The sequence below is a fragment of the Nicotiana sylvestris genome, chromosome 9 (assembly GCF_000393655.2).
Source record: "Nicotiana sylvestris chromosome 9, ASM39365v2, whole genome shotgun sequence".
Lineage (NCBI taxonomy): Eukaryota > Viridiplantae > Streptophyta > Magnoliopsida > Solanales > Solanaceae > Nicotiana > Nicotiana sylvestris.
Genome location: NC_091065.1, coordinates 16,253,657 through 16,281,370, shown reverse-complemented (window position 1 = coordinate 16,281,370; position 27,714 = coordinate 16,253,657). Strand labels below are relative to the sequence as shown.

The 27,714-nt window shown below is 39.4% G+C and overlaps 1 long non-coding RNA gene across 2 annotated transcripts; it reads left to right on the top strand.

Annotated features, from left to right (window-relative positions):
* Positions 1 to 1,088: 1,088 nt before the first annotated feature.
* LOC104244496 (uncharacterized) lies at positions 1,089 to 15,392 on the top strand. Of its 2 annotated transcripts, none has more exons than XR_715512.2 (2): positions 1,089 to 1,559; positions 3,595 to 15,392. It is a non-coding gene; the product is annotated as an uncharacterized lncRNA (long non-coding RNA). The 2 variants fall into 2 exon arrangements; XR_011402521.1 differs by having other exon boundaries at positions 3,581 to 15,392.
* The last annotated feature ends 12,322 nt before the right edge of the window (positions 15,393 to 27,714 follow it).

Sequence of the window (27,714 nt, the reverse complement as noted above, 5' to 3'; positions counted from 1 at the left end):
ACTTAAGCTTTCAATTAAGAGACTAAGTAACTCAATTCACTCTGAAATCTCTGCGGATCCAAACCAACCAACCTGGTAAGTCATATAACTGCTGTAGAGTATAAAAGGAGCAGAAAAATAGGGTAACATGGCTACAACTCTCGAAACGACCGGTTGGATCGTTACATTAAAGTCATTAACTTTTATTTGAGGGAATTTTAGTCTTTTTAAGTATCTCGTTATATACGTGTCGCCGGAAGTTTCCCCAAACCTTACGTGTAAATTTAATTTCTTTACAATTGTCTGACAACTTACCTTTTTCCTTTATTTTTTTGGTACTTTTAATTCAAAGAGTATACCTTCTATTTCTACGTTCTTCTTCTTGCTCTCAAGATCTGTTTGTGTTCTTGCTGCAATTAATTTTGCACATATCTTCTTATTTTTCCTTAATTCTTTTCTTCTTGAGTTCTCTCCGTCTTTTTCAGTTTTGCTATTCACTGGCTGTGGAATCCCTTCATCTTCAACCTCAAACTTCATCTTTTGTGTCTCGCTTTATCTCTCTTTTTTCTCTTTTACCAGATACTTAATAGTTTCCCAATGTTGATCTTCTATTTTTTAGAGCATATATGCTTTTCTATCTCAACCCGATACTGACACTGATTTGGTTGATAAGCCTTGTAGACATGTGATTTTTGACCCTCCCCAGGATTTTTCATATTTTAGCATAAAATATTTAATTTAGGCCTAATATTGCTATTTCAATTAACTTTGACTCTTTTACTTTATTTTATTACAAGAAAAATGAAATTACAAAAAAATAGTTTCATTAGTGGTTTGTAGTTATTTTTAATCTTGAAAATACCAAAAATAGTTTATTTTAACAGTCAATCTTATTTTAACAGTTATTTCGCTTAAGTAGGGCTAATTAATATTTTTAATAATACTTCTATATGGATAGATTTTTAGTTAATTAGGCTAGTTTTAAGCAAAACTAGTTGTAAAGACCCAAGTTTCAAGCTCATAATTTCTAGGCTCGTACCCCTAACCTAATCCCTACCCCTATATAATAGTATCTAATGCTAAAATAAACCTACGCCTAAATCCCCATCTGACCACAAATGAGCATCAGCGAAAATAATACAAAGAAAAGGCTAAGGAGGCAGCGCCGTCTACTCTGGAAAAAGCTAAAAAAAACGGCTGAACCTTTGATTCTCGAACCTAACGCCTCTGACCCATTTTCCATATTTGGTGCCTTTTCTTTTCTTCTTCTTTGAATACACAACATACACATAGATACAGTAGAGGTTGAAAAACAGAGAAAACAAATAAAATTCCATGTAAATCAAAACCAAAAAAACACATATAGAGATCTTGTTTTTTCTTCTCGATTTTGGACTTTGGCTCTTAAAGAATGGATTTCAGTCTGAGTTAGGGTGTTGTTCGAGCTTTGCTCTTGATTCGTGGATCCTGACTGCGAATTCAGTTGCGGATCGCTGACTCGCTGTTCCGATTTTTGTTCGTGTTGCCGGATCTGCTTGTAGCTTTTGGATCTTTCACTAATTTAATGAAGCTCATCTGAGGTTTATTCTTCACCATCCTTCCACTATTTTTGTCTTTTGTGTGGTACAATAGTAAAATGTGCTATTAAATCCATGAAGCTATTTTTAGTTGTTGGGATTAATGTTAAGTTTATTCTTTGGCTCCTTTATTTCTCTTCCGCTTTTCTTATACTCTAATTATGTTGAGCTATGTTATCCGAATTGTCATCTAGTGTTTAATTTTCTTTTTAAAATGCTTTTCATGAGTAGTTTAAATTCTTATAATTTTAAGTAAGAGACTTTGTTGTTAAAGTTTTTTTTTTTAAGTTTAGATTTTCTTTAATAAGCACCCCCTTCATCTTTTTCTTAAAAGTGTCCAGAACATATGAAAGGTTTTTGTTCTCTTATGTGAAAGAATTTTTCAATTAATAAAGCTTCTAAAGTCTAAGAATACAAGGTCCGTTGCATCAAAGCAAATGCATACTTCCCCATCTGTCTCGAGCTTTATGTACTACTACTAGTATTTTATCATTTACTTTTTGCGGGTCTGTAGAGTCATAATGGTCTCCTATTGTTAGAAAGTGGATTGAAATAAAAATCAAAACTTCAATGTTTGTTACTTTATTAACTTGAAGTGCGTAGTTGCTTTAGGCGCACTATTTAAAAATTAATTTCCTTAAACTCGGGTGTGCATTTTATGTGACCCAAATCCAAATCTCAACAACGTTAGATAAAATATGTCGAGGATCGCGGGTGCATGTAAGTGACGTGGTTCAAGACGTGTTTTAATAACGTTGAAATCTTCCTTAAAAAATAATTCAATAAAAGCGGCTCAAAAGTTTAAATTGAACCATAGGCTAAAACCTGTACTAAATCAGATAATAGTCCAATTCTAACAGTTGAGCGACCGTGCTAGAACCACGAAACTCGGGAATGCCTAACACCTTCTCCCGGGTTAACAGAATTCCTTACCCGGATTTCTGTGTTCGCGGACTGTAATACATGGTCAATCTTTTCCTTGATCGGGCTTTGAACCGGTGACTTGGGACACCATAAAATTATCCCAAGTTGCGACTCTGATTTTTTTAAATAAAATGATCTCGTTTCGATTGTCACTAAGTTGGAAAAAAACTCCTTTATACCCCTTCCCGGAGGTGTAGTGAAAAGGAGGTGTGACAGCTGTGGCGACTCTTCTAGGGACCAAAACCCAGAACTTTGGTTCAGGGTTTAAGAATTCGAGTTTAGAATAGCTGTTATGATTGACTTTATTTATTATCTGATTTTTGTACATGTTTGGGGTAGGTTTTATATTTTATGAAAATAAACCGAAAAAATACCGAACCGTATCGAATAAATTTACAATGTGAATAATATATTTATATATTAAGTTTAAAATTAATAAAGCATTAAATTTTTCTTGGGCCTTTGAATTATGAAACAGTTACAAGCCAACACGTAATTAAACTTAAAATCCTCCAAACCTATTTTGATACTCCTATTGAAACTAAATTATTTCTAGCATGTTTATTAGCAAGACACAAGATATTGTATTGAGTATGAGTAGCAATCTATAATGTATCAAACATGTTTCCTTTCGTATGATTTTCATCTATCTTCTTGAATATTTAATCTTCTATAAACTTTATTCTTGAATCCCAACTTAGCTAATATTTTTTCACTTGTGTGATTTATATTATTTTTGTATTTGCGTAGTTTCTTTTATGATGATGTAGAATAGTTGATTGATCTATACTCTAGTCAGCTTTCATATTTTCTTAATTCATCACCTTTTAAACTGTAAAAATATCTAGAGAGTTTTGTTAAGTCCTAAAAAAGTATGTATGTTATTGCATTCTACTTCCACTAGTGACTTTTACATGACATTAAAAAAATTACCCAAAATTTACCGAACCGTATCGATACTGAAGAGAAACCGACATGATTAGGACGGTTTCGAAAAGTCCAATTTTGATTATACATAATAGAATAACCGAAAAAATAATATGGTATAAATTTTATAAAATAACCAGGCCGAACCAATCCATTGATACCCCTGTTAACAGCCATGCACACTCAGGTCTACAAGCGGGAGAACGACATAATATTTTGGCCAATGTCCGAATAAAACTTGGACCTGATTTTTGAGCAGCATTCCTACTTCCCACGGTTTTGTTGGGTTTCACAAAACAAATATATCATTAAAGATTCTGGCCAAGTCAAGACATGAAAGATTTTGGAGAGGCGATTACTAATGGTGCTATGCAATCTCACTTGGGCCCGAGGTGTATCGGTCGAAATCTGACCAAACAAGAATCTTTGTAAAGAGGGACGGCTAGTCACTTAGGCAGAGTCGTATTCTTACAACGCTATAGCAACAAGTACATCAGCCGTACTCAGAAGGCTTGTACGATGAATTGGATAACACGACATTTCGGAGGGTCAGTCTGTAATTCAGTTAAATAACTTTGACACTCTGGCTAATGACCATTGTATAAATGAGAATACTCAGTATATATACTAGGTAAGAGAACAAAGAAAAAGAGAGGGGGAAGAGAAAAACTCATAGACACATATAGACTTTTCCAGAAAGGAAAAAGGATCTTCAACTCTTTCTCCTCGAGAAGGGGGAAGGGGAAAGGAAGTGCAGATCCTCAGTATGCATCATTAATTTCATTTTGTCAAATGTATGGGGGTCAACCTTGTTCAAGAACGATGACCCTTTTTATCTATGTGTTCTTCATTATCATTTAGTGTTAAGAAAATCACCACCCTTTTCTCACATTATAGGATTCAATTATTGCTATGGTTAAATTTCATGTTCAGCTATGCTTGTTCATTCATATCTTCTGCTCCAAATCTAGGATAAATTATCTTTGGCTAGGATTTATCTCAAATCTTCCTATTTAATTAGTTCACGAAAAGATTTAGCACTTTTTGGTCGAATAATTTGGCGCTGTCTGTGGGGATTTTCTAGCCAAAATTTTAGTTTCATCTAGATCTAAAGTCAGCCAGGGTCCCAATTCCCGGTTGTCGTAGCCTTGCCCTCTCATTACAAACACCAACTTGAGAAGTTTGTAGGCAAACTTTCGAAATAACCGAACCAACTAAGTTCAGATCTTTGCATGAAATCAAAATTATATTTGATATCTATACAAAATCCACGTCTTTCTGTAGCGATAGGTTTGGTACATCGCAAGTATGAGTTGTCAGAGTGGGATTATGGCCACTACACACTGAGCACGTCCTCAATCCTATCTGTTATATCAACGTTTAGATACCAATCTATACTTCATGCACACTGCCCCCCCTCCCTCAGGAAGGGGCGACAACTTATTGTATGATTTTTTCAAATAACAAGCTTGTCATGCCCGTGTGTACGGAGTATAACTTATGTTTCCCTTACTTTTGTGCACCTGGGACGGGACAGGACCGGGACTCGAACTCGAGATCCCAACGGGAAAAGATAGTTGTCAGCCCATAAGAAGTCCTTATTCAACTAACGGTGAAGCTAAACACGAGGCTAAGATCAAATCTGAAGTTGTCATCCGAGTACGAGACAAAACGAGTCGTTCTACAATGCCCCTCTCCCCTCACCAACCAAGCAGATCAAGGTAACAGACGATTTCGTTTGGGTTTGACTTGTCATTTTTCTTTTTTAGAATGGGATAGGAACATGAGCATTCTCCCGTGTGCGCAAACAAGGAACAAATGCCACCAAAACAATACACCAGGAAAACGTTCCGCACCATATCATCCCGCAGGCAACGGTCGAGCAAAAACCTCCACATCGTACCATACTACGAATAACAAACAAACGGCTCAAAACCAGCCGGCATCATTAAGAAACAATCTCCATAGCTTGGGATTGGGCGGTGAGCCCATGGAACGTACAATCCACCCAATACAGGCAAGACATAAACACGAAAAGCTTGCCCATGTGTTCTCCATGGCGATGTTACGCCAATTCAGCCAACTAAATACTACGAGCCACGTCCGAATTCGTTCAAATTAATCAAGCCCCAAGGTACCCAGAAGACCAAGCAATAAGTTCATCACCCGTCCCATTAACGGTCTCTCCAGGCCGAGCAATGAAGGGACTAGATAGACTTGGACTGACCCTGACGCATACATAAACTATGCAGTGACGCATGATATTCTCCAATAAAAGCAAGATTAGATAAACTGGGACGCACCTGACGCATGCATAAATGATGCAGCAACGAGTAATATTCTCTAATAAAAACAAGGCACCATGCAACATTCTTACCACTCCACCGAGCCCGCACATCGCCAAGAGAGAGTAAAATTTGACCTCGCTCGAATCAACAAGCCAAAGTTCGACCTCGCTCGAATTTACACCCTCAGGGCCCCTGGCCATCGCCAAGCGAAAGTAAAATTCGACCTTGTTCGAATCAACAAGCCAAAGTTCGACCTCGGTCGAACTCATAACAGGTTACAGTTCGACCTCGCTCGAATTTAAACCCTCACGGCCCCCGGCCATCGCCAAGCGAAAGTAAAATTCGACCTCGTTCAAATCAACAAGCCAAAGTTCGACTTCGCTCGAACTCATAACGGGTTACAACTTGACCTCACTTGAATTTACACCCTCACGCCCCCGGCCATCGCCAAGCAAAAGTAAAATTTGACCTGTTCAAATCAGCAAGCCAAAGTTCGACCCTGATCGAACTCATAACGGGTTACAACTCGACCTCGCTCGAATGTATACCCTCACGGCCGCCGGACATCGCCAAAAAATGTCGACTTTCATTCAAGCTATAAGGTTCAACATCGCTCGAACTAACAAAGTAAGGTTCGACCCCGTTCGAACTAACGAGATGAGATCCGACCTCGCTCGAATCAGCAAGCTAAATTCAACCTCATTCAAATTCCCAACTAAACATCAGGGACTCATCACGAAAACATCTGAAGATCTTTTTCAAAAAAAATGAATAAGAAAGAAAGTCTGTGATATGTAACCAAAGTCGAACCAACTATTTTATTCAGAAGATATACATGCACGACAACGTCTTACAAAAGGCGAAATGTGGGCCTTTATAAAAATAAAAACAAGCAACAACAGAAGAAACACAAAAAACCTACGTACAAAAAGCTACGAAAACTTCACTTAGCCTCATCTCTACCACCATCCTCGTCAGCATTGTCATTATCAGAAGACAGCCCATATTCAATCTCAGCACCCTCACTGGCCTCCGGTGTCATAGGGTCATAACCGTAGTCAAGATGAGCCTCGCGTGTCTTAACCCGAGCATCTTCAAAAGCGGCCTTAGGAACGCTCCCCGCCATCCACAAACCCTTATATATATATATATATATATATATATATATATAAATATCTTTTTGGGCCTTAGCGTGGACCCATAGCTCGTACAAATGGCGGGGGATAGCAACAAAGGCAGATTCTGGAGGGGTCTTGAGCCAACAAATGCGCCTTCTCTGCCTCAAGAGCCACAACTTGATCTCCCAAGTTCAAGGCATCCGCTCAAGCTCACCGATCCGCTCCTCGGGCCTTGCCTCCCTCAGTGTGGTCGTCGCCCTCTCAACTTCCCGCTCAGACCTGAGGACGCGGATAGTGTCTTCCAGTGCTGCTGCCCTCGTCAAAGCCGCCACTCGGTCTCCCTCGGCCCTCTTCAACTTAGCCACCTTCTTTTCTAGCTCAGTCAGCTTCTCCATCCACTCTGCACTTAGACTGGCAACTCTAGTGGCATTCTACTCAAGCTCAGCTCGCAAAGATAACACCTTCGCCAGAAGATCCTCACATTCTGCCGCAACCCCTTTTTCTACCTCGAGCTCCTCATCTTTGGCCCTAATAAGTCCCTCGAGCTCGCTACATCTGCGGATAGACTACACCAGATCCTCGTCCTTTATCTCCAACTCCTCCTCAAGGGACTGAGTATTATTGCCCGCCCTAAGCTGCGTGTGTAACTCACGGCACCTGTTGTGATACCGGTGATACTTCGTTGCCATTTCCAGAAAGACATGGGCCCGTATCTCGGCCCAACGAGCACTCACGATCTCCAGCATGTAAGTTTGAGGAGGAAAAAAGAAAGAATCAGTGAAAGCAAATAGCACAAAACAAAGAAAATAACAAAAGGAAACTCAGCCTCAAGGCCATTCCGGCCACACCGCATGACAAATTGAAATCACTAATCTCCCGATGAGATCTATTTTCGGTGGCGGAGCACAAAAGGTAAAACTAAAGCACCAGCCACTGTGTCCTCAAACAAGTTAACATCTAACAGAATTTCGAGCACACGGGAAGGGCCTTCCGCCCTCACATCAACCCTGGTAAAACCTTCCTCGAACATCCCCATGTCCTCAGGATCGATATCAAAATCAGATTGATAATCATCTACCACTATACCCTTCAACCTCTTATCAGTTGAAGAGGGGGTGCGGGCCTGCCGAGACATCGATGGACCGCTCGGAACAATTGTGGTGGCCTCTGAACTCTATCCTCCTTCCTTGGCAACCTCCTCCATGCCCCAAATGGGTATCGCCTCCACATCCAAGCCAGCATCACTGCCGGCTTTAGACACTACCAAAATAGGGTCGCCCCTCGAGGGCATTTCAATCAAAGATGCCCCCTTCGACATTTGCCTCCCGCCTCTTTGACGGTACCTCTTCGCCATCACCATGAGAAGGTTCGTCCGTCGAATGGACTGTGGGAACCGGAGTGTTCGACCAAAGAGCAGCCTCCGAACAAATAGGTTCAGATGTGGAAACGGCTCGCGGAATAGCCAGACTTTGGACGCCTTCATCCACAGCTACCCTTGGCACGGACCGGGTAGAAGAAGCCGGCTAACAGAAAGTAAGGATGGGAGTCCTGGCCTTTCTCGCTCCTCTCTGACCTGCCAATGAGAGAAATTCGACCAAACGAAGATATAAGGTAAAGAAAAATATGGAGCAAAGATCAAAGAACCTCAGGCCGAAACAAGCCGACTCACCAGTGGAAGGTTTGTGCCCAAAGCTCTCGTGGAAAGGCTCCCATTCGCGAATCCCCATTGAATAGGGCAGAATTGAGCTCACCCACTAGCGAATATTAGCAACTTGAGGAGGAGGTACTCTCTCGGCTGCAAAAAAAACAACATCCGACGAGATTACTAAAGGGAGACGACCAACAGCCATTTTCAAAAAAATATACAATAAAAGGAAAGGAAGACCTACTGGCGAAATTGCATGCCTCAGGAAACCATGCGGGGTTCGATACCACGTGCTCTATTCGGACATAGAAGATGTTTTCCCAAAAGCGGCGATTGGCCTTGTCATCCATCTTCACCACCAAACCTTTGGTTTCTCGGTAAAGAAGGTGAATCATCGTGCCCCTATAAAAATGGGGGGCGAAAAGGTGAAGCATATTTTGTAGAGAAATTCCCCAAAAGGTCAGCTCCGCATACTTGATAAGCATAAGGAATATTTTGTATACGTACGGAGAGAGTTGAGTCGGACACACCTCGTAGAAGTGGCAGAAGTCCACCACCAAAGAAGGAAGGGAAAGCATGTATCCGATGACAAATGGATATGCGTAAAACGCGCAATAGCCTGGGCAGTATATATGCACTATGTCACGACCTGCCGAAACCAGTTTAATATGATCAGGGATCCTCCATTTGGTTTTGAACGCCGTAAGTGCCGCAACATACATCATAGAAATGACAGGTTCAAACTCATCCTCGGCAGGGCTCTTGAAGTCATTCCTTGCCTTCCCTGTGCAAGGAACCACCTCATCCACGGTTGGAAACTTCTTATCTTCCATCGTAACTACCCCTCTTCATGTAGAGGCATATCAATTTCCGACGCAAGGGCACTAGCCACTCTCTCTGGGTCAGAGGATGCACTAGCCATCTCTTCTCTGATTGTGAAAATAGGGAACGATAAAGGAAAAAGGTAGCGGCAACAAGAACTTTTAATAGAGGGGAATGCTAGAGAAACTGAGAGAAAAGAAGAAAAGCTACAAAAGTCTGTTGAGCGATTGGGAAACACACCATTCAAATGTAAAAGTTTCCCCCATTTATAGGGATATAAATAACTGAGCGGGAAAACCAAGTGCCACCATTTTGAAAATGAAAAGGGCACGGGAAATGATGCAACGCACAGAGGGTTGAATTAGGTGATTTAAAGGTGATTTCATCTCTTTTTTATGTTCTTGGGTGATGTTCATCTCTTGAGATAGCTATTGGGGTTGAATTAGGTCCAACATTTATTTTTATGATGGTATCAAAGCCAGATTCATCTTAATTCATTGTTTACCTAATGTTGGACCTCCATTTATATTGTATATGCTTCGGTAACCATGCTTGGGACGGAGATGTTGTATTCCTATATCGATGGCCAGTTAGGGTGATTTGGTCTTTTTATATAATCTTGGACAATCATCGCTTCTTGAGTTAGCTTCTTCAATTGAATTAGGCTCAATGTCCATTTTTATCACTTAAAAAAATATCATCAAACTATTTACTTTTTTATTTTTTAATAATCTTGACAAGATGCAATGTTTGTTGAGTTTAGTGAATGTAGTGACGTGGGCTATTAGTGTACTTGGTGTATTTGGACTTGGCCCACGTTTTATTTATTTCAGCATTAGTGGACTGAGTCGGGTTATATAAATAGTGGCCCACATTTTATTTTGTAGAAGGAAAACATTACATTTTACAGATATGAAATAAGAAATCTGCTTGTTTCTCTCTCTCTCTCTATCTCTCTCTCTCAATGAAACTTCAAACCCTAGTTAGTTTCTTCTCAAATTCATGTTGATTCCAACTTGTAATATGGTATTAGACCTTGGATTATGGTATAGCTCGTGCTTGGCTATCGTCTGATTTTACCCCGGTTACTTCTTACTGGAATTTGAGTTTTCTCATCAGAGTCTTCTTCCGATTTCTAGAGTTTCGTTGTTTGTTGCTTCAAAAATTTTCATGTTTTAGCTATTATCTTGTCTTATCCTTCTGATTCCTGGAAGCAATTGGGGTAATAAGGACATATCAGCTTGATTCTCATTAGGTTCTAGGGTTTTAGCTTTCGCTTGGTAATTGCTTCATTTTTTATCTCAAGGTTGTGTCTTTCCGATTGCGAAAGAACTGGTACCATCATTTCATATCTTTTCATTTTTTTTATTTTTAGATCTCACTTGCGGAATTTTGATATTGTTTGAGTAAAATGACGATTGGTACTGTTAATCCTGTTGCAAACAAAAGTGTTTCTGAGTTTCCCTCAATTCTAACTAACTCCTCTGCTCGCCATATTGCCTTTCATCCTATTAACTTTGTTCATTCCTTTCACCCTCTCTATGTACATCCCTCAGATATCTTAGGAGCTTCTCTAGTCTCTATTTCTTTCGACGGTGCCTATTATGGTAATTGGTGAAGGAATATTCCGGTTAACTTGTTTGTGCGCAATAAACTAGACTTTATAAATGGGACCACTTAGAGACCTCATGTTGGTTCTCCTCTTGCCAGACAATGGAAACATTGTAATGCCTTGATGTTATCCTGGATAACTTCCCTCACTAAGAAAATCTCTCTTAGTGGATAATACTCAGAACTTGCCAAAGATATCTGGAATGAGCTAGAAAAGAGGTATAACAAAGATGATGGTGCTAGGATTTTTGAATTAAAGAAAGAGCTAGCACACATTTTTCAGGGATCCTTAGATATTGCCTCCTACTTTAATAAAATCAAACAATTAGGGGATAAAATATCCTCTATCTTTGTCAATCATTTGACTATTTGTACCTTTGGGGGAAATAAAAAAGCTGAAGAGGAGAAAAAGGTGTATAAATTCCTGATGGAAAACAATGAGACCTATCGTCAAGTCAGGTGCAACATCATTATGCTAAAGCCTCTTCCTTCCATGAACACTATATACAACATATTGTTGAGTGATGAAAAACAGAGACATGCTTCTTGTGCCTCTCTTTTTCTTAAAATTCTGCCTCATTTAATGTTGGTGTCTCCAAGCAGAATTTCCATTCAAAAGTTAGTTTTGATTCTCCCAAACCTTCTATTATCTGCAAGTATTGTAAAAAGTCAGGCCATACTATTGAAAAGTGCTACAAATTGTATGTTTTTCCTCCAAACTTCAAATTCTTCAAAACTACTTGTCCAAGGAAAATGGATGTCAATGCTAAAGTGGACAGATCTTCTTGATACTCATGGGGGTTCTGATGACCATCCCTAATCTCAATCTAAACAGCTGTCTGCAATGCTTGGTTTGATTAAAGAGCAGTCTTCCCAATTAATAATGTTGTTGCAGTAGTCTCACCTGTCTAGTTTAGGCTCCACTCCTAATCTCTTGGCTTCAGCCAACTTTGCTGGTGAGTTAATACCTGAAAGTGGTCTGTTCATAACCTGTTTGCTCACTAAAATAGAGAACATGTATGGATTATAAATTCTGGAGCTTCTGATCACATGACCTCTGACAAATCTCTTCTTTTGAATTCAAATTCTTCCTATTCCTTATCTTGTTTCACTTCCCAATGGGTATAAAGTTAAAGTCACAAATATTAGTTCTTTGACTTTATCCCCTGATTTAATACTCTACAATGTCCTATATGTTCCCTCATTCTATTATGATCTAATTTCTATTTACAAATTAGTTGCTAGACCTGGTCACATTGTTTAGTTTATCAATGTTGGCTGCATTTTTAAGGCCCTTCACTGAAGAAGCCAGTGGTACTTGGTAGACCAGAGAATGGACTTTACAAGCTCTTTCAACTTCCTGCGACATCCTTGTCTTGTGATTCTTCTACTTCTAGTATCATTCCTTGTAATATTTCTCCTGCTGAATGTTTCAATATTTCAAATGTTGATGCAAAATTGTTTTCTGATGCACATATACATGCACTAATGAGTAAAGTCAATAAAGAGGATGTTGTTTGGCATTATAGACTTGGTCACTTGCCTTTTTCTATGACGAAATGTATTTCTGATTCTAATGCCAAACTATCTTCTAAACAATCTTTACTTGCCGTGTTTGCTTGTCCTCTGGATAAACAAATCAGACTACCATTCCCTGATAGTTCAATACAAACTGTTGCACCATTTCAATTAATCCACATTGATACCTGGGGTTCTTACCATGCCCCTACTTATGATGGATCAAAATATTTCTTGACCATGGTTGATGACTATACTAGAGTTACCTGGACCCACTTACTGAGCGCCAATAGCAATGATTTTGACCTTTTAAAGGCTTTGTCATGGTGCATTGGAGTTAAGGTCTAGTTTATCTGGATCTCAATTTTTCTCTGCTAAAGGCATGGTGCATCAAACTTCTTGTCCACACACTCCACAATAAAATAGAGTAGTGGAAATAAAACATAGACATTTGCTTGAAACTGCTAGGGCCTTGCTCTTTCAATCCCATCTACCTATTAAATTTTGGGGAGATTGTATCTTGCATGCCACTTATTTGATCAATAGATTCCCCTCCCACTTACTAAATCACCAAAGCCCTTATGAACTCCTATATGGTAAACCTCCCAGTTATTCTCACTTTAGGGCATTTGGTTGTCTTTGCTACTCTACTGTTCCTAAGACACATAAGGACCAGTTTCAGCCTAGAGCTTTGCCTTGTGTCTTCTTTGAGTACCTTTTTGCTAAGAAAAGCTACAAATTGTATAACTTGGATACTAACTCTTGCCTTGTATTTAGAGATGTTATTTTTTATGAGCATATTTTCCCATTTCTTCAATCTTCTTCTAGTGCTCCCAGCATTTGTCTTTTTCTTTTTTTGCCTATTCTTATGACTTCCCCTCTACTTCATCTTATGTCCCTTCACCTCCTACATGTTCTGGTTCTTCCTTGACTACTTCTATTTCTCCATCTTTACCTCCTACGTATTCTGGTTCTCCATTTCTTACTCTTGTTTCTCCATCTTCTTCTTCTCCTATCTCTCCCTCTTCATCCTCTTTTGTCTCATTAGTTTTTCCTCCTTCATTTGTTTCTGTTCCTTCCTCTTCTCCTCCTATACCTCCTTCTCCTCTTTCTCCAACTACACTCAGAAGATCTACCAAGGTGCATATGCAGCCTTCTTGCCTTCAGAGTTATGTCTGTCACTCTTCATCCTTAGGCTGCAGTTTTGTTTCATCTACTTCTCATGTTAGCCAGCAGCCTGTTCCTGAGCCTTTCATTTATTTTTAGGCAGCTCTTGTCCCCGAGTGGCAGGATGTCATTAGGAAAGAGTTTGAGACATTGGAAGCCAATTAGACTTGGAAAATTATTAAATTTCCCCATGGTAAGAAACTCATAAGCTGAAAATGGATTTATAAGGTTAAATATAAAGCTGATGGCACCATTAAGAGGTACAAAGGTAGGTTGGTGGTTAAAGGTGATACACAGATTGACGGGGTTAATTTTCATGAAACTTTCTCTCCTGTTGTGAAAATGTCTATTGTTAAGACTCTTATTGTTGTAGCAGTCAAAAGAAAATGGCCCATTTTTAACTAGATATTAATAATGCATTCCTGCATGGTGATTTAGATGAGGAAGTGTACATGAAACTTCCTCCTGGTTTATCAGTTCCCTCCACCTCTTCATCTGCTACCCTAGTGTATAAGTTGCAGAAATCCCTCTATGGGCTAACGTAAGCTTCCAGGCAATGGTATGCCAAACTTTCCCATGCTTTATAGTCTAGAGTTTATGCTCACTCCTTAAATGATTACTCTTTGTTTACTAGAGGGTGAGAGAATTCTCTTGTTATCTTGGCTGTTTATGTGGATGACATAGTTCTTACTAGGACTGATTTAGGTGAAATTTCTTCTTTGAAAGACTTTTTGCATGATTAGTTCAAAATCAAGGACTTAGGATTGTCAAATTACTTTCTTCGTATTGAGGTTTTGTACACTCCATTAGGTGTTTTACTTCATCATAGAAAGTTTCTTCATTATCTTCTGAGGGAATTTCATTCTGATGTATCTTCTCCTGTGGTTCACCTTCTTTAGCTACATGAAAAATTGAAGGCTAATGTGGGTGATCATTTACCAAGTCCTGAGTTGTATAGGAGTTTGATTGGCAAGTTAAATTTTTTAACACATACCAGGCCAAACTTGTCATTTGTTGTGCAACATTTGAGATAATTCTTGCAGCATCCTCACGCTCCTCATATGAAAGCTGCCTTGCACCTCTTGAGGTACTTGAAAGGGACTTCTGTTTTGGAATGTTCTTCAACAACTCCTCTGATATTTCTCTTCAGGTTTACTATGATAGTGATTGGGGTTCTTGTCCTAATAGTAGACGGTCAGTGACTGGTTTTTGTATTATACTGGGTGAGAGTTTGGTCAGCTGGAAATCCAAGAAACAACCTATTGTACCCCTGTCCTCAACTGAGGCTGAGTATAGGTCCTTGAGTAAAGTTGTGGCTAAGGTTACCTGGCTCTCTAGACTCTTATATGATTTTGGCCTCACTAATCTCTCTTCTATTCTTGTTCACTGTGATAACCATGCTTCCATCTACATTTCAAAGATTCATGTTTTCCATGAGCGGATCAAGCATATAGAGTTAGATTGTTACTTTGTGCGCACCAAGCTGGGTGATGGCTTGATCTCTCTACTGTACACTTCCAGCTCTACTCAAATGGCTGATGTTCTCACCAAGCCCTTACCTGAGGCAATCCATCATCTATATATTAGCAAGTTGGGTGTGTTACCACTCTCCAACTTGAAAAGGGGTGTTGAGTTTAGTGAATATAGCGATATGGGCTAGTTAATGTACTTAGTGTATTTGGATTAGCCCACGTTTTATTTATTTCAGTATTAGTTAACTGAGTCGGGTCATATAAATAGTTGCCCACATTTTATTTTATATAGGAAAAACATTACATTTTACAAATATGAAATAAAAAATCTGCCCGTTTCTTTCTATCTATGAAACTTCAAACCCTAGTTAGTTTCTTCTCAAATTCATGTCAATTCCAACTTGTAATAATGTTTGTGTCTTTGAAATTTGGTTAGACTCAAAATTTGGAAAATAGATTTTATTGAGTAATGAAGACTACATCCAGTTTTATTGGAAGCAAGTAGCAGATAAAAAACTTGTAGAAGGACTTGATTTATGCAAGTATATGATACTCATATTATTCCTCAATTTAATATTATTTCTATTCATCAGGAAAATGTGTAAACACTAACAACAAAAATTCTACAACAAAAGAAATTATTATTTTCTTACTACGACACTTCTGATATGTATATCTTAACAAACGGGGGAAAAAGAGATGTTCCAAGCAATACAAAAATAAAAAATAAAAGAGAAACTATATTTTCAGAACCAAGGTATTTTTAGTAACTAACTTTGTATTAATCACCAAAAGAAGTCATTACAAAATCATAGCTAGACTTGACATAATCAGATATCTTAAAGATAACAAAAAAGACAAATGATAAACCTACCCAACCTGACCAGAAGGAACATAAGATTAGAATATAAGGGTGTGCAGCAATATCCTAGTTCTAGCTAATACTCTCCCTTTACAGATATAGACAATTTCTCTTACAATGCTTTCCCAGTCCCTGCTTCTCTTCTCAGGGATGGATGTAGTATTCTAGTAACGGATTTAATTGGACACGTAACTTGATAGGAGGGTGCGACAGTCAAGAATTAGGATAGTAAATTAGTAGGTAGTTGAGCGTTCTCCCTATATCATTTCAGTTTGATAGTATTATTGTTAGTATGATATCTCTTTTATTCTTAGATTGTTATTACTATCTAGTGTTTACTTGGTTTCTTAGCTTCGGTCTTCTTGATTTAGCTTCTAGTTGTTACTACTTGTTGCCGTTACTTCTTTTTATTTTTTCTTTAGCGGAGGGTCTATCGGAAACAGTTTCTCTGCCCTTCCAGAGTAGGGGTAACGTTGTGTAAATCTTACCCTCCCCAGACTCCACTCGTGGGAACTCACTGAATCTGTTATTGTTAACATCTCATAAACTAATAATAATTAAAATGGCAGCATAATCCAATAACCTAGTATAGATTAAAATTGTATCTAATACAAAATTCTATGTCCTAACACATATTTTATTCACAATATAATAAAATATGAACTATTTTATTAGTTTATAAAATTCTATGTCGTAATACATTTTTTATTTTCAATATAATAATATCAATCAATATACATTCAAACAATTTGATAATTGCACAAGACATAAGTATTATACTATGAACTCTTCAAATATTATCTTCAAATATTTCGTAAATAAATTTTAGATACAAGAAACAATGACTCTGATACTACTGAAGGATTGCATATAGGTGTTCGTAACACGAAGCAAAAAAAAATTCAATCCTAGGCAGATCTTTTTCCTTTTTGTATATAAATGATTATAATTAATGGGACTTAATTTAACTTATTGCTAAGTCAAAAGGACTCTAACAAGTCTTCTCCACAACTTTATATCAAGGTTCCTATTTTGGGTCATGTAACAGCACTCCACTTGAAGAAATGAAAACAACCTTTACCACCTTTAGAGTTCGGTGATACCATTTTATTATTTAATTAGATGGTATTATTCACTTAAAAATTAAGCAAAATTTAGAAGAGGAGAAAATTAAGTCTAAAATTGAAAAAAATACTAGTAGATTCCATATATGTAGCTAAGACCTTTGCGTATATAGATTTACATATGCTCATTCTTATCTCTAGTTGTCTCTTTCCATGATTTTCACATGTATATTCCACCTTTGTGAATACGAAGATGATGTGTCAAGCTATGGCTTTGCTTTATTCTTTACTCTTTTAGCTTCTTTTCTTTTTTTTTCTTCTTCCGGCAAGGTTTGTTAAAAATATGCGATGATAGAATATTATTATTTATATTTTATTTTAAAAAATATTATTACATATGAAATCACATGAATAACTTGTGTCAATCATGTCTCTACCTGTATAGAGCCAATTCCTCCTAAACCATGCAGAAAAAACACAAATAGTTCCAAATATGGGAACCTCAATTAAATTAGGGCAATACTAATTTAATAAAATAAGAGTTTAGCTATAAGAAATTACTCTAAATAGAAGAGGTTATTTCGATAAATACTTGAATTGAGATGGACGAGGGGGTCGTCATGTTTTCCTTTCGGCGCACGTTAAGCGAGTCCTGCTAATGTGCACGAGTAGTGTGAAAATTGTGGCCACCGATACCTTACCATCACTGGCGACTTTGGCTATAAAAACATCGGCGAATGCAATACAATCACAAGTAAGACCACTCACTTTTGGTAGTTTCCTACCACTACAATCTCAAACCATATATGAGGAACCAGAAGATGAGGAGAAGAGTGAGAATTATCTTAATCCTGCTGGGAGGCGTGCTGCGGGAAGAACGGGGTTATAGGTTCCCCGCCGACTTCAATTTTCTGACAAAGCTAAATCCACAATACCAATTCCTGATGCTGCAAAAGGCCCTGCGATGGAGAATAAGGAAAATCCACCAACGGAGGAAAAACCCTACCAGAGGAATCAAAGCTCACAAGTGGGTAAGGCCTTTACCTACATTCCTCCAGATTTGCATGGTGATACATTTGTAGTTATGATTTTTGAGGAGGACATTAAGGAACTGTAGGAATATTGGGGTACTTCTCTTATAGGGTATGTTCTGGGTGATACTAAATTTTTCAAATCCGTGAAGAATTATGTCGAAAATGTGTGGAATTTTGTCATCAAACCCAAAATCCTATATCATGACGGCGGCTATTACATATTAAGATTTGATTCTGTGAGATAGGGATCGAGTCTTGCAATCTGGTCCTTATATATTTCATAACAAGCCTTTTATCTTGAAGAATTGGTCGATTAATTTTGTGTTTGATTTTGAATGTCTAACTGAAATTATTTTATGGGTGAGATTTCCTAGTCTACCTGTTGGCTACTGGTCTATAGAAGCTTTGAGTAAGCTTGCTAGTGTGGTGGGTAAACCTATGTACACTGACATGTTTATAATAGAGATGGATCGTATATTATATGCTAGATTACTAGTAGAGACAAATATATCGCACTCCCGCCAAATGCCCTTGAAATCCATACACCAGCTGAGGTTATCCACCAGAGCATAGAGTATGATTGGAAGCCAATATATTATACTGATTGTACTAAAGTTGGGCACATTACTGAGGAATGCAGACTGAGGAAGACCCAAGAAGAAAATGATGATTTTGTTGAGCAAACAAGGAAGAATAGAAAAGGTAGGAAGAGGAGAAAAATGGTGATTAAATGGGTGGCAAAAGACCAGATTAGCACTACCAATGATCCAACTACTTCTAAAACACATGAAATTGCCAATGAACGACAGGGGACAGATGCTATTTTGGAAGAGGAGGAATTCCAAGCGATAGTAGCACCTATGAGGAAAGAAGGATCAAATTTTCAAGGTAAAAGAATTGCTGATGGTGGAATGAATGATCAGCCACAACAAACTACAACTAGTTGTTTCATTAGCCAGTTGGGAATTACCAATAGATTTGAGGTACTGATTCAAGGATATACATCACTTGATGTAGAAGAGGGTGGTACAGACCACCTCAAACCTCCATGATTAAAGGTCTTAACATGCCCTTTAAACAGAAGGAGATATGACTCTATTTTTGAAGAAGCACAGAATAGAAGTTATGGGGATAGTTGAAATAAGAGTAAAAGTAAATAAAGCTAGGAGGATCACACAAAAAATTGCTAAGGACTAGCAAGCCAAATACAACTATGATCATGCTTATAATGGTCGTATTTGGCTACTGTGAAAACCTCATATAAAGCTTCAAATATTAGAGGTTAATGCTCAGTTCATCAATTGTGAAGTGGAGGACTCAAATTGTCAAATAAGGTTGCTTCTCACTGTGATTTATGTAAGTAATGACTTGATGCAGAGACAACAACTATGGGATAAGCTTGCATCTATAAGAGCTCACATTACAACTGAATGGCTGGTATGTGGTGATTTTAACAATGTGCTTCATACAGAGGATAGGATTGGGGCCCATATAACACAGACAGTGACCCAGGGCTTCAAAGAGCTATTGGATCGACTGTAATTTACTCCCTTAAAGAGCACAGGATGGTATTACACATCGTATAACAAAAGAGATGACAATGCAAGAGTATACAACAAGATTGGTCGGGCTATCGAAAATTATAATTGGTTGATGAACTATGGTCATATTGAAGCAGAGTATTTGAATCCTGGAGTTTCAGACCATTCACCTATCTTGCTCAATTGCAACTTTGCAGTACAACAACAACATTTGAATCGTAGACCCTTAAAGTTATATAAAATAGTATTACACCACCCAGATTTTGTAGCGATTGTGAAAGAAGTGTGGGCACAGGATTATAGAAATGCAGGGATGTCCAGAACATGGTAGAAACTTAAGAGGCTAAAAGAGGCACTGAGGGAGTTAAATACATACATGGCCTCTTGTCAACAAAAGCTTAATCAAGACAAGCAGAAAGCACAATATAATATCTCCCTACAACCATTATCCCAGATATTTATAGAACAGGAGAAAGAATATTTAATAGAAGTGGAAAGGTGGAGTAATGTGGAGGAACATGTTCTAAGGCAAAAATCACAAGCCACATGGATACAGTATGGAGATGCTAATAAAAAATACTTCCATGCTCAGTGGAAGATGCGCACTAGTGCTAATACAATTAACTCTATACATAATGATGTAGGAATCAAGATCACAGAACCTAAGCAGGTAGAAGAACAATTCATTTATTTCTTATAAAAGCTGATGAGAGAGTCATCACACATTCTCCCCCTGCCTAAATTCTGAGGTGATTAACAAAGGGTCATGCCTGACAAGGATACAATAAGTTGATTTGATCAAGGAAGTCACAACATAGAAAATATTTGATGTTGTTAAAAGCATGTCAACTGACAAAGTACCAGGTGTTGACGGATTTCCAATTAAATTCTTCACATAATACTAGGAGGAGGTAAAAGGTGATGTGCTTGATGATGTACTAGCTTTCTTTCAAACAAGAAAAATGAACAAGGCCATCAATTGTACTGCTATCACTCTGATTCTAAAAGTCTCCAACCCCACTCAGGTTAAGGACTATAGGCCTATAACATGCTGCACAATCATATACAAGATCATTACTAAAGTGATCACTGGGAGACTTAAGAAAGTTATAGGTCATATGGTTGGAGGATCTCAATTAGCTTTCATTGAAGGAAGGAGTATCACTAATAATATATTATTCACTCATGAACTATTCAAATGTTATAACAGAAAGGGGATTTCAGCAAGCTGTGTACTTAAGTTGACCTTAGGAAGGCCTATGACACATTAGATTAGTATTTTTTGAAAAGAATTCTAATTGAACTGGGATTTCCACATAAGTTTATTGAGTGGATAATGAAATGTATGACAACTGTCACTTATTCCTTAACATTGAATAGGGGCCTCACTAAACCCTTCAAAGGTTAAATAGGAATAAGGCAAGGTGACCCTATGTCACCTTACTTGTTTGTGCTTGCCATGGAATATCTACATAGGGAATTTGATATGTTGCCTTTGAAAAAGGAGTTTCACTTCCACCCTAGATGCAAAAAGTTTGGAGTGATCCATGTGTGTTTTGCTGATGATTTGTTGATGTTTTGTAGGGCATACCTTCCTTCTATTAGGTTGCTTCAACAGGCTTTTATGAAGTTTTCAAAGGCCTCAAGACTACAGGCAAATGCAGACAAGGGCTTTATTTACCTTGCTGGCATTTCTGCAAATCTGTGGGAGGACATCTTGCGGGATCTGGGATATAATGAGGGCACGTTGCCATTCAAATATCTGGGTGTGCCACTAGCATCAAGGAAGCTGTTAATTAACCAATATTGGCCACTGGTAGAAAATATCACTGCCAGGATAAGTTGTCGGACATCAAAGCTACTATCATGCTCAGGAAGATTGCAACTCAAAAAATCAGTGATCTTTGGTGTACAATCTATCACGACCCTAAACCCAGACCCGGTCACGATGGCGCCTCTCATGAAGACAAGACTAGCCGACACACACCCAATTCATTCTAAGTCATTAAAATAATAAAAAATAAGTCTTTAACATAATAATAATCCCAAAATAAAGGTGAATAATACAATTTACAGAATAGACATAACCCGACATCGGGGTGTCACCAGTCATGAGCATTTACTAACCGATTTAAAATAGGAAGAGACTACATAGTATATTACAGAGCTAAAACAAGAGAAAAAATAAGATAGGAGGAGAAGCACTAGGCTACGATCGCCGAGCAGCTACCTAGTGAACTCTGAAATCCGCCTGAGCTAGAAGAATCAACACTCGCTAGCGGGACCTGAAGCGCCTGAATCTGCACACACGGTGTAGGTAGTAAAGTGAGTACTCCAACTCAGTAAGTAATAACAATAAATGAAGGTTGAGTGATAATAAATCACGTAAAAGCACATCAACATGTTATAAAGAGGCAGTATAAAACCAGTAAAAGTAATGAAACAGTGAAAACATATAAAGACACCTTAGTTCAGAATAAGCTTCTTTAAAACACCTTTTTAACAGTTAAACAATTAAATAAAAAGCAGCTAGAACAGATAAACACATAAAAATCCGCCCCTCGGGCATAATGTCAACAGAATTCGCCCCCCGGGCAATATCATGGAACAACATCAGCCCCTCGGGCTATATCTCATATCACAATGGGTACCCGCGCTCACTGGGGGTGTGCAGACTCCGAGAGGGGCCCCTTATGGCCCAAGCGCAATATCAAGCCATCTCGTGGCATAATCAATAGGCTCTCAGTCTCATATCAAGCCACCTCGTGGCGTACAACTCAGGCCCTCGGCCTCATAATCATAAATCAGTGTATCCTCACAACACAGGCCCTCGACCTTACTCAGTGAGAATCTCATAAGCCACTCGGGCAACAATAAAACATGATGCTCAGCCCAAATTATCATTTAATGTGTTAAAGCAGAGTAAACATAGCTGAGTTATTAAAACAGTAGAATATAGCATGACTGGGTACAAGTATAAAGTCAAAATAGTGAGGAAATATCAGTAAAAATCCCATAAGGGTCCAAATAGTTGGCACGAGGCCCAAATATGACATTCAGCCCAAAACATGATGATAGCAAACAGTTGTCAATCAAATACGTGGTAAAACTGTCATTTGGGATGGGCTAAGTCACAATCCCCAGTGGTGCACGACCCCACGCTCGTCATCTAGCGTGTGCGTCACCTCAATATAGTACAATGATATTTAATCCGGGGTTTCATACCCTCAGGACAACATTTAAAATCATTACTCACCTCAATATGGTCCAAACTCTAGCCTGCGACGCCTTTGCCCTTTGAATCGGCCTCAACTAGCGTCAAATCTATCCAAAATCAGAATCACGACGTCAAAATATGCTAAGGGAATAAAGCCCATGCGAAAATAATTAATTTACAACATAAATCCCGAAATTAACCAAAATCCGACCCCCGGGCCCACGTCTCGGAATTCGATAAAATTTACATCAATAGATTTCTTATCTCCCCATGAGTCCATACATATCAAAAGTCCCAAAATCCGACCACAAATGGCCCTTCAAATCCTCAAGCCAAGGTCTCCAATACCAAGCTCTAGTTTCTCAATTTTTTTAACCCTTAATTTACATAATTACAGCTCCAATCCGTGAAATAATACTATAGAAACGAGTTTTAGGTTCAACAATCTTACCTCCATACGTAATCCCTTGAATCCCTCTTCAAAATCTCCCAAAAAGCTCCAAAACCGACTTGAAATGGTGAAAAACAACTCAAAAATTGCGAAAGAATCCTTTTATAACTTCTGGCCCAGGCATTTTGCACTTGTGGTCCAGCTACCGCTTATGTGGTCCACGACGCCGCATCTGCGGTCCTCACTTAAATCCTTAATCTCCGCATCTACAATGCACAATCCTTACCTACGCCATCGCAGGTGCGGTTCCTCAACCGCTTCTGTGGTTCCTGCCTTCCTAGGCTCTTTCCGCTTCTGCGTCTGGTCTTCCGCATCTGCGGGCATCGCACCTGCGACCTCCCAACCACAGATGCAGTTATGACAGCAGTCCTAAAACTTCAGCTGCCATTTCAAAATTCCAAACTTTTCGCCAACCATCTGAAATCACCCCGAGGCCCCCGGAACCTCAACCAAAAGCACAACCAAGTCCTATACCACTATCCAAACTTGTACTATCCTCAAAATACCTCAAACAACATCGAATGAACCAAAACACATCGAATTCAAGCCTAAGGTTCCAAAATCTTCCGAATTGTGCTTTTCATCAAAAAGTCTACCAAACCACGTCCGAATGACCTGAAATTTTGCACACACATCCCAAATGACACCATGGAACTATTGCAACTCCAGGAATTCCATTCCTACCCATATATCAAAATCTTACCTATCAACCGGAAAACGCCAACATTCTAATTTCGCCAATTCAAGCCTAAATCTACTCCGAAACTCCAAAACACATTCCGCTTACGCTCCTAAGTCTCAAATCACCTCCCGAAGCTATCCGAACCATCGGAACTTACATTCGATCCTTTAACACATAAGTCAACATCCGATTGACTTTTCTAACCTAAGCTTCCTCAAAAGAGGCTAAGTGTCTCAAACTTTATCAAAACCTTTCCGAACCCGAGCCAACCAACCCAATCACACATAGAACCGATAAACAAAGCAATAAGAAGCATAAATGGGGGAAATGGAGCGGTAACTCATGAGATGACTGGCCGGATCGTCACATCCTCCCCTTTTAAACAAATGTTCATCTTCGAACGAGTCAAGAAACATACCTGAAGCCTCAAATAGGTGAGGATATCTGCTCCGCATCTCTCGCTTGATCTCCCAGTTAGCCTCCTCCACGGGCCGACCTCTCCACTGCACTTTCACTGAAGCTATATCCTTTGATCTCAACTTTCGAACCTGACACCCCAAAATAGCTACTGGCTCCACATCATAAGTCAAATCACCATCTAACTACATCGTGCTAAAATCCAGAACATGAGACGGATCCCCAATATACTTCTAGAGCGTAGAAACATGAAATACCGGATGCACACTCGACAAGCTGGGTGGCAAAGCAAGCTCATAAGCCACCTCCCCAATCCTCCGAAGCACCTCAAAAGGCCCAATGAACCGAGGACTCAATTTACCCTTCTTCCCAAATCTCATAACACCCTTCATGGGCGAAACCTTCAACAGAACCTTCTCCCCAACCATGTAGGACACATCCCGAACCTTCCTTTTAGCATAACTGTTTTGTCTCGACTGCGTTGTACAAAGCCTCTCCTGAATTACCTTTACCTTTTCTAAAGCATCCTGCACCATGTCTGTCCCCAATAGCCTAGCCTCATCCGGCTCAAACCAACCAACTGGATATCTACACCACATCCCATACAAAAACCTCATATAGAGCCATCTGAATACTCGACCGGTAGCTATTGTTATAAGCAAACTCTACAAGCGGTAGAAACTGATCCTATGAACCTCCGAAATCAATAACACAGGCACGCAAAATGTCCTCCAATATTTGAATAATGTACTCGGACTGCTCGTCCGTCTGAGGGTGAAAAGTTGTGCTCAACTCAACCTGAGTACCCAACTTTCACTGCATAGACTTCCAAAACTACGAAGTAAACTGAGTGCCTCTATCTGAAATGATGGAAATTGGGACACCATGCAAACGAACAATCTCCCGGATATAGATATCTGCCAACCGCTCTGAAGAATAGGTAGTACACATGGGAATGAAGTGCGCTGACTTAGTCAGCCGATCCACGATCACCCAAATAGCATCGAACTTCTTCAAGGTCCGTGGGAATCCAACTACAAAGTCCATAGTGATCCGCTCCCACTTCCACTCTGGAATATCCATCTGCTGAAGCAAGACACACGGTCTCTGATGCTCATATTTCACCTGCTGGCAATTGAAAATGTCTTTCTTCATTCTCCTCCACCAATAATGTTATCTCAGATCCTGATACATCTTCGTGGCACCCAGATGAATCGAATACCATGAGCTATGGGCCTCCTCCAGAATCAACTCCCGAAGCCCATCCACATTGGGCACACAAATCCTGTCTTACATCCTCAACACCCCATCACTTCCATAGTCACATCTCTGGCATCATCGTGTTGAACTTTGTCCTTAAGGACAAGCAAATGAGGATCATTATATTGGCGCTCTCTGATGCAATCATATAAGGAAGACCGAGAAATCACATAAGCCAATACCTGACTGGGCTCCGAAATATCCAACCTCATGAACCGATTGGCCAAGGCTTGAACATCAACTGCAAGGGGTCTCTCCCCAACTGGAATATATGCCAAACTTCCCATACTCACTGCCTTTTAGCTCAAAGCATTGGCCTTCCCCAAAGGGTACAAGATAGTGATATCATAATCCTTTAGCAACTCCAACCATCTCCGTGCCTCAAATTGAGATCCTTCTGTTTGAACAGGTGCTGGAGGCTATGATGATCAGTAAATACCTCATAAGTAACACCATACAAATAATGCCTCCAAATCTTCAACTCATGAACAATGGCAGTCAACTCCAAATCATGAACATGGTAGTTCTTCTCATGGGGCTTCAACTGATGAGAAGCATAATCAATAACTCTACCCTTCTGCATCAACACACACCTAATACTAACTCTCGAAACATCACAATACACGGTATATGAACCTGAAGCTGATGGCAAAACTAACACTGGAGTTGTGGTCAAGGCTGTCTTGAGCTTATGAAAGTTCTCCTCACACTCATCCGACCATACAAATGAAGCACCCTTCTGAGTCAACTTGGTCAAGGGTGATACGATAGATGAAAATTCCTGAACAAACCGACGGTAATAACCCGCTAAACCAAGAAAGCTGCGAATTTCTGTGGCTGAGGACGGTCTGGGCCAACTCTGAACCGCCTCTATCTTCTTCGGATCAACCTGAATACCCTCACTGGATACCACGTTCCCCAAGAAATCCACTGAACTGAGCCAAAACTCACACTTGGAGAACTTTGCATAAAGCTTCTCCTCCCTCAATCTCTGCAACACAACTCTCAAATGCTCCGCGTGCTCCTCCTGACTACGTGAATACACTAGAATATCATCAATGAAGACTATGACAAACGAGTCGAGACAAGGTCGGAACACGTTGTTCATCAAATGCATGAACGTTGCTGGGGCATTGATCAGCAAAAAAGTCATCACTAAGAACTCATAATGACCATATCGGGTCCTGAAAGCCATCTTAAGAATATCCGAGTCCCTGATCTTCAATTGGTGATAACCTAAACGGAGATCAATCTTGGAGAACACTCTCGCTTCCTGAAGCTAGTCGAATAAATCACCAATGTGAGGCAAAGGATACTTGTTCTTAACTGTTACTTTGTTCAACTGCCTATAATCAATGCACATCCTCATTGTGCCATCCTTCTTCTTCACAAATAGAACCGGCGCACCCCAAGGCGACACACTAGGACGAATGAACCCCTTATCAAGGAGTTCCTGAAGTTGTTCCTTTAACTCCTTCAACTCCGTTGGTGCCATACGATATGGCGGAATAGAAATGGGATGAGTGCCTGGCACCAAGTCAATACCAAAATCAATATCCCTGTCCGGTGGCATGCCCGGCAGGTCTGCGGGAAACACATCGAGAAAATCCCTCACAACTGGAACAGAATCAATACTGGGAGTCTTTGCACCGACATCCCTCACAAAGGCTAGATACGGAAGACAAGCCTTCCCAACCATACATTGGGCCTTCAAGAATGAGATTACCCTACTGGGAACATAATCAGTCAAACCTCACCACTCAATCCGTGGCATACCCGGTATAGCCAATGTCACTATCTTAGCATGACAATCCAAAATAGCACAACACGGAGATAGCCAATCCATGCCCAAAATAACATCAAAGTCTACCATACATAATAACAACAGATCCACTCGGGTCTCCAAACCCCCAATAGTCACCACACACGACCGGTACACACGGTCTACAACAACAGTATCGCTCACCGGAGTAGATACATGAACAGGTGAAACAAGAGACTCACAGGGCGTATCCAAATAACGAGCAAAGTATGATGACACATAAGAAAAGGTGGAATCGGGATCAAATAATACAGAAGCATCTCTGCGGCACACTGAGACAATACCTGTATTAACAACATCGGAAGCAATAGTATCG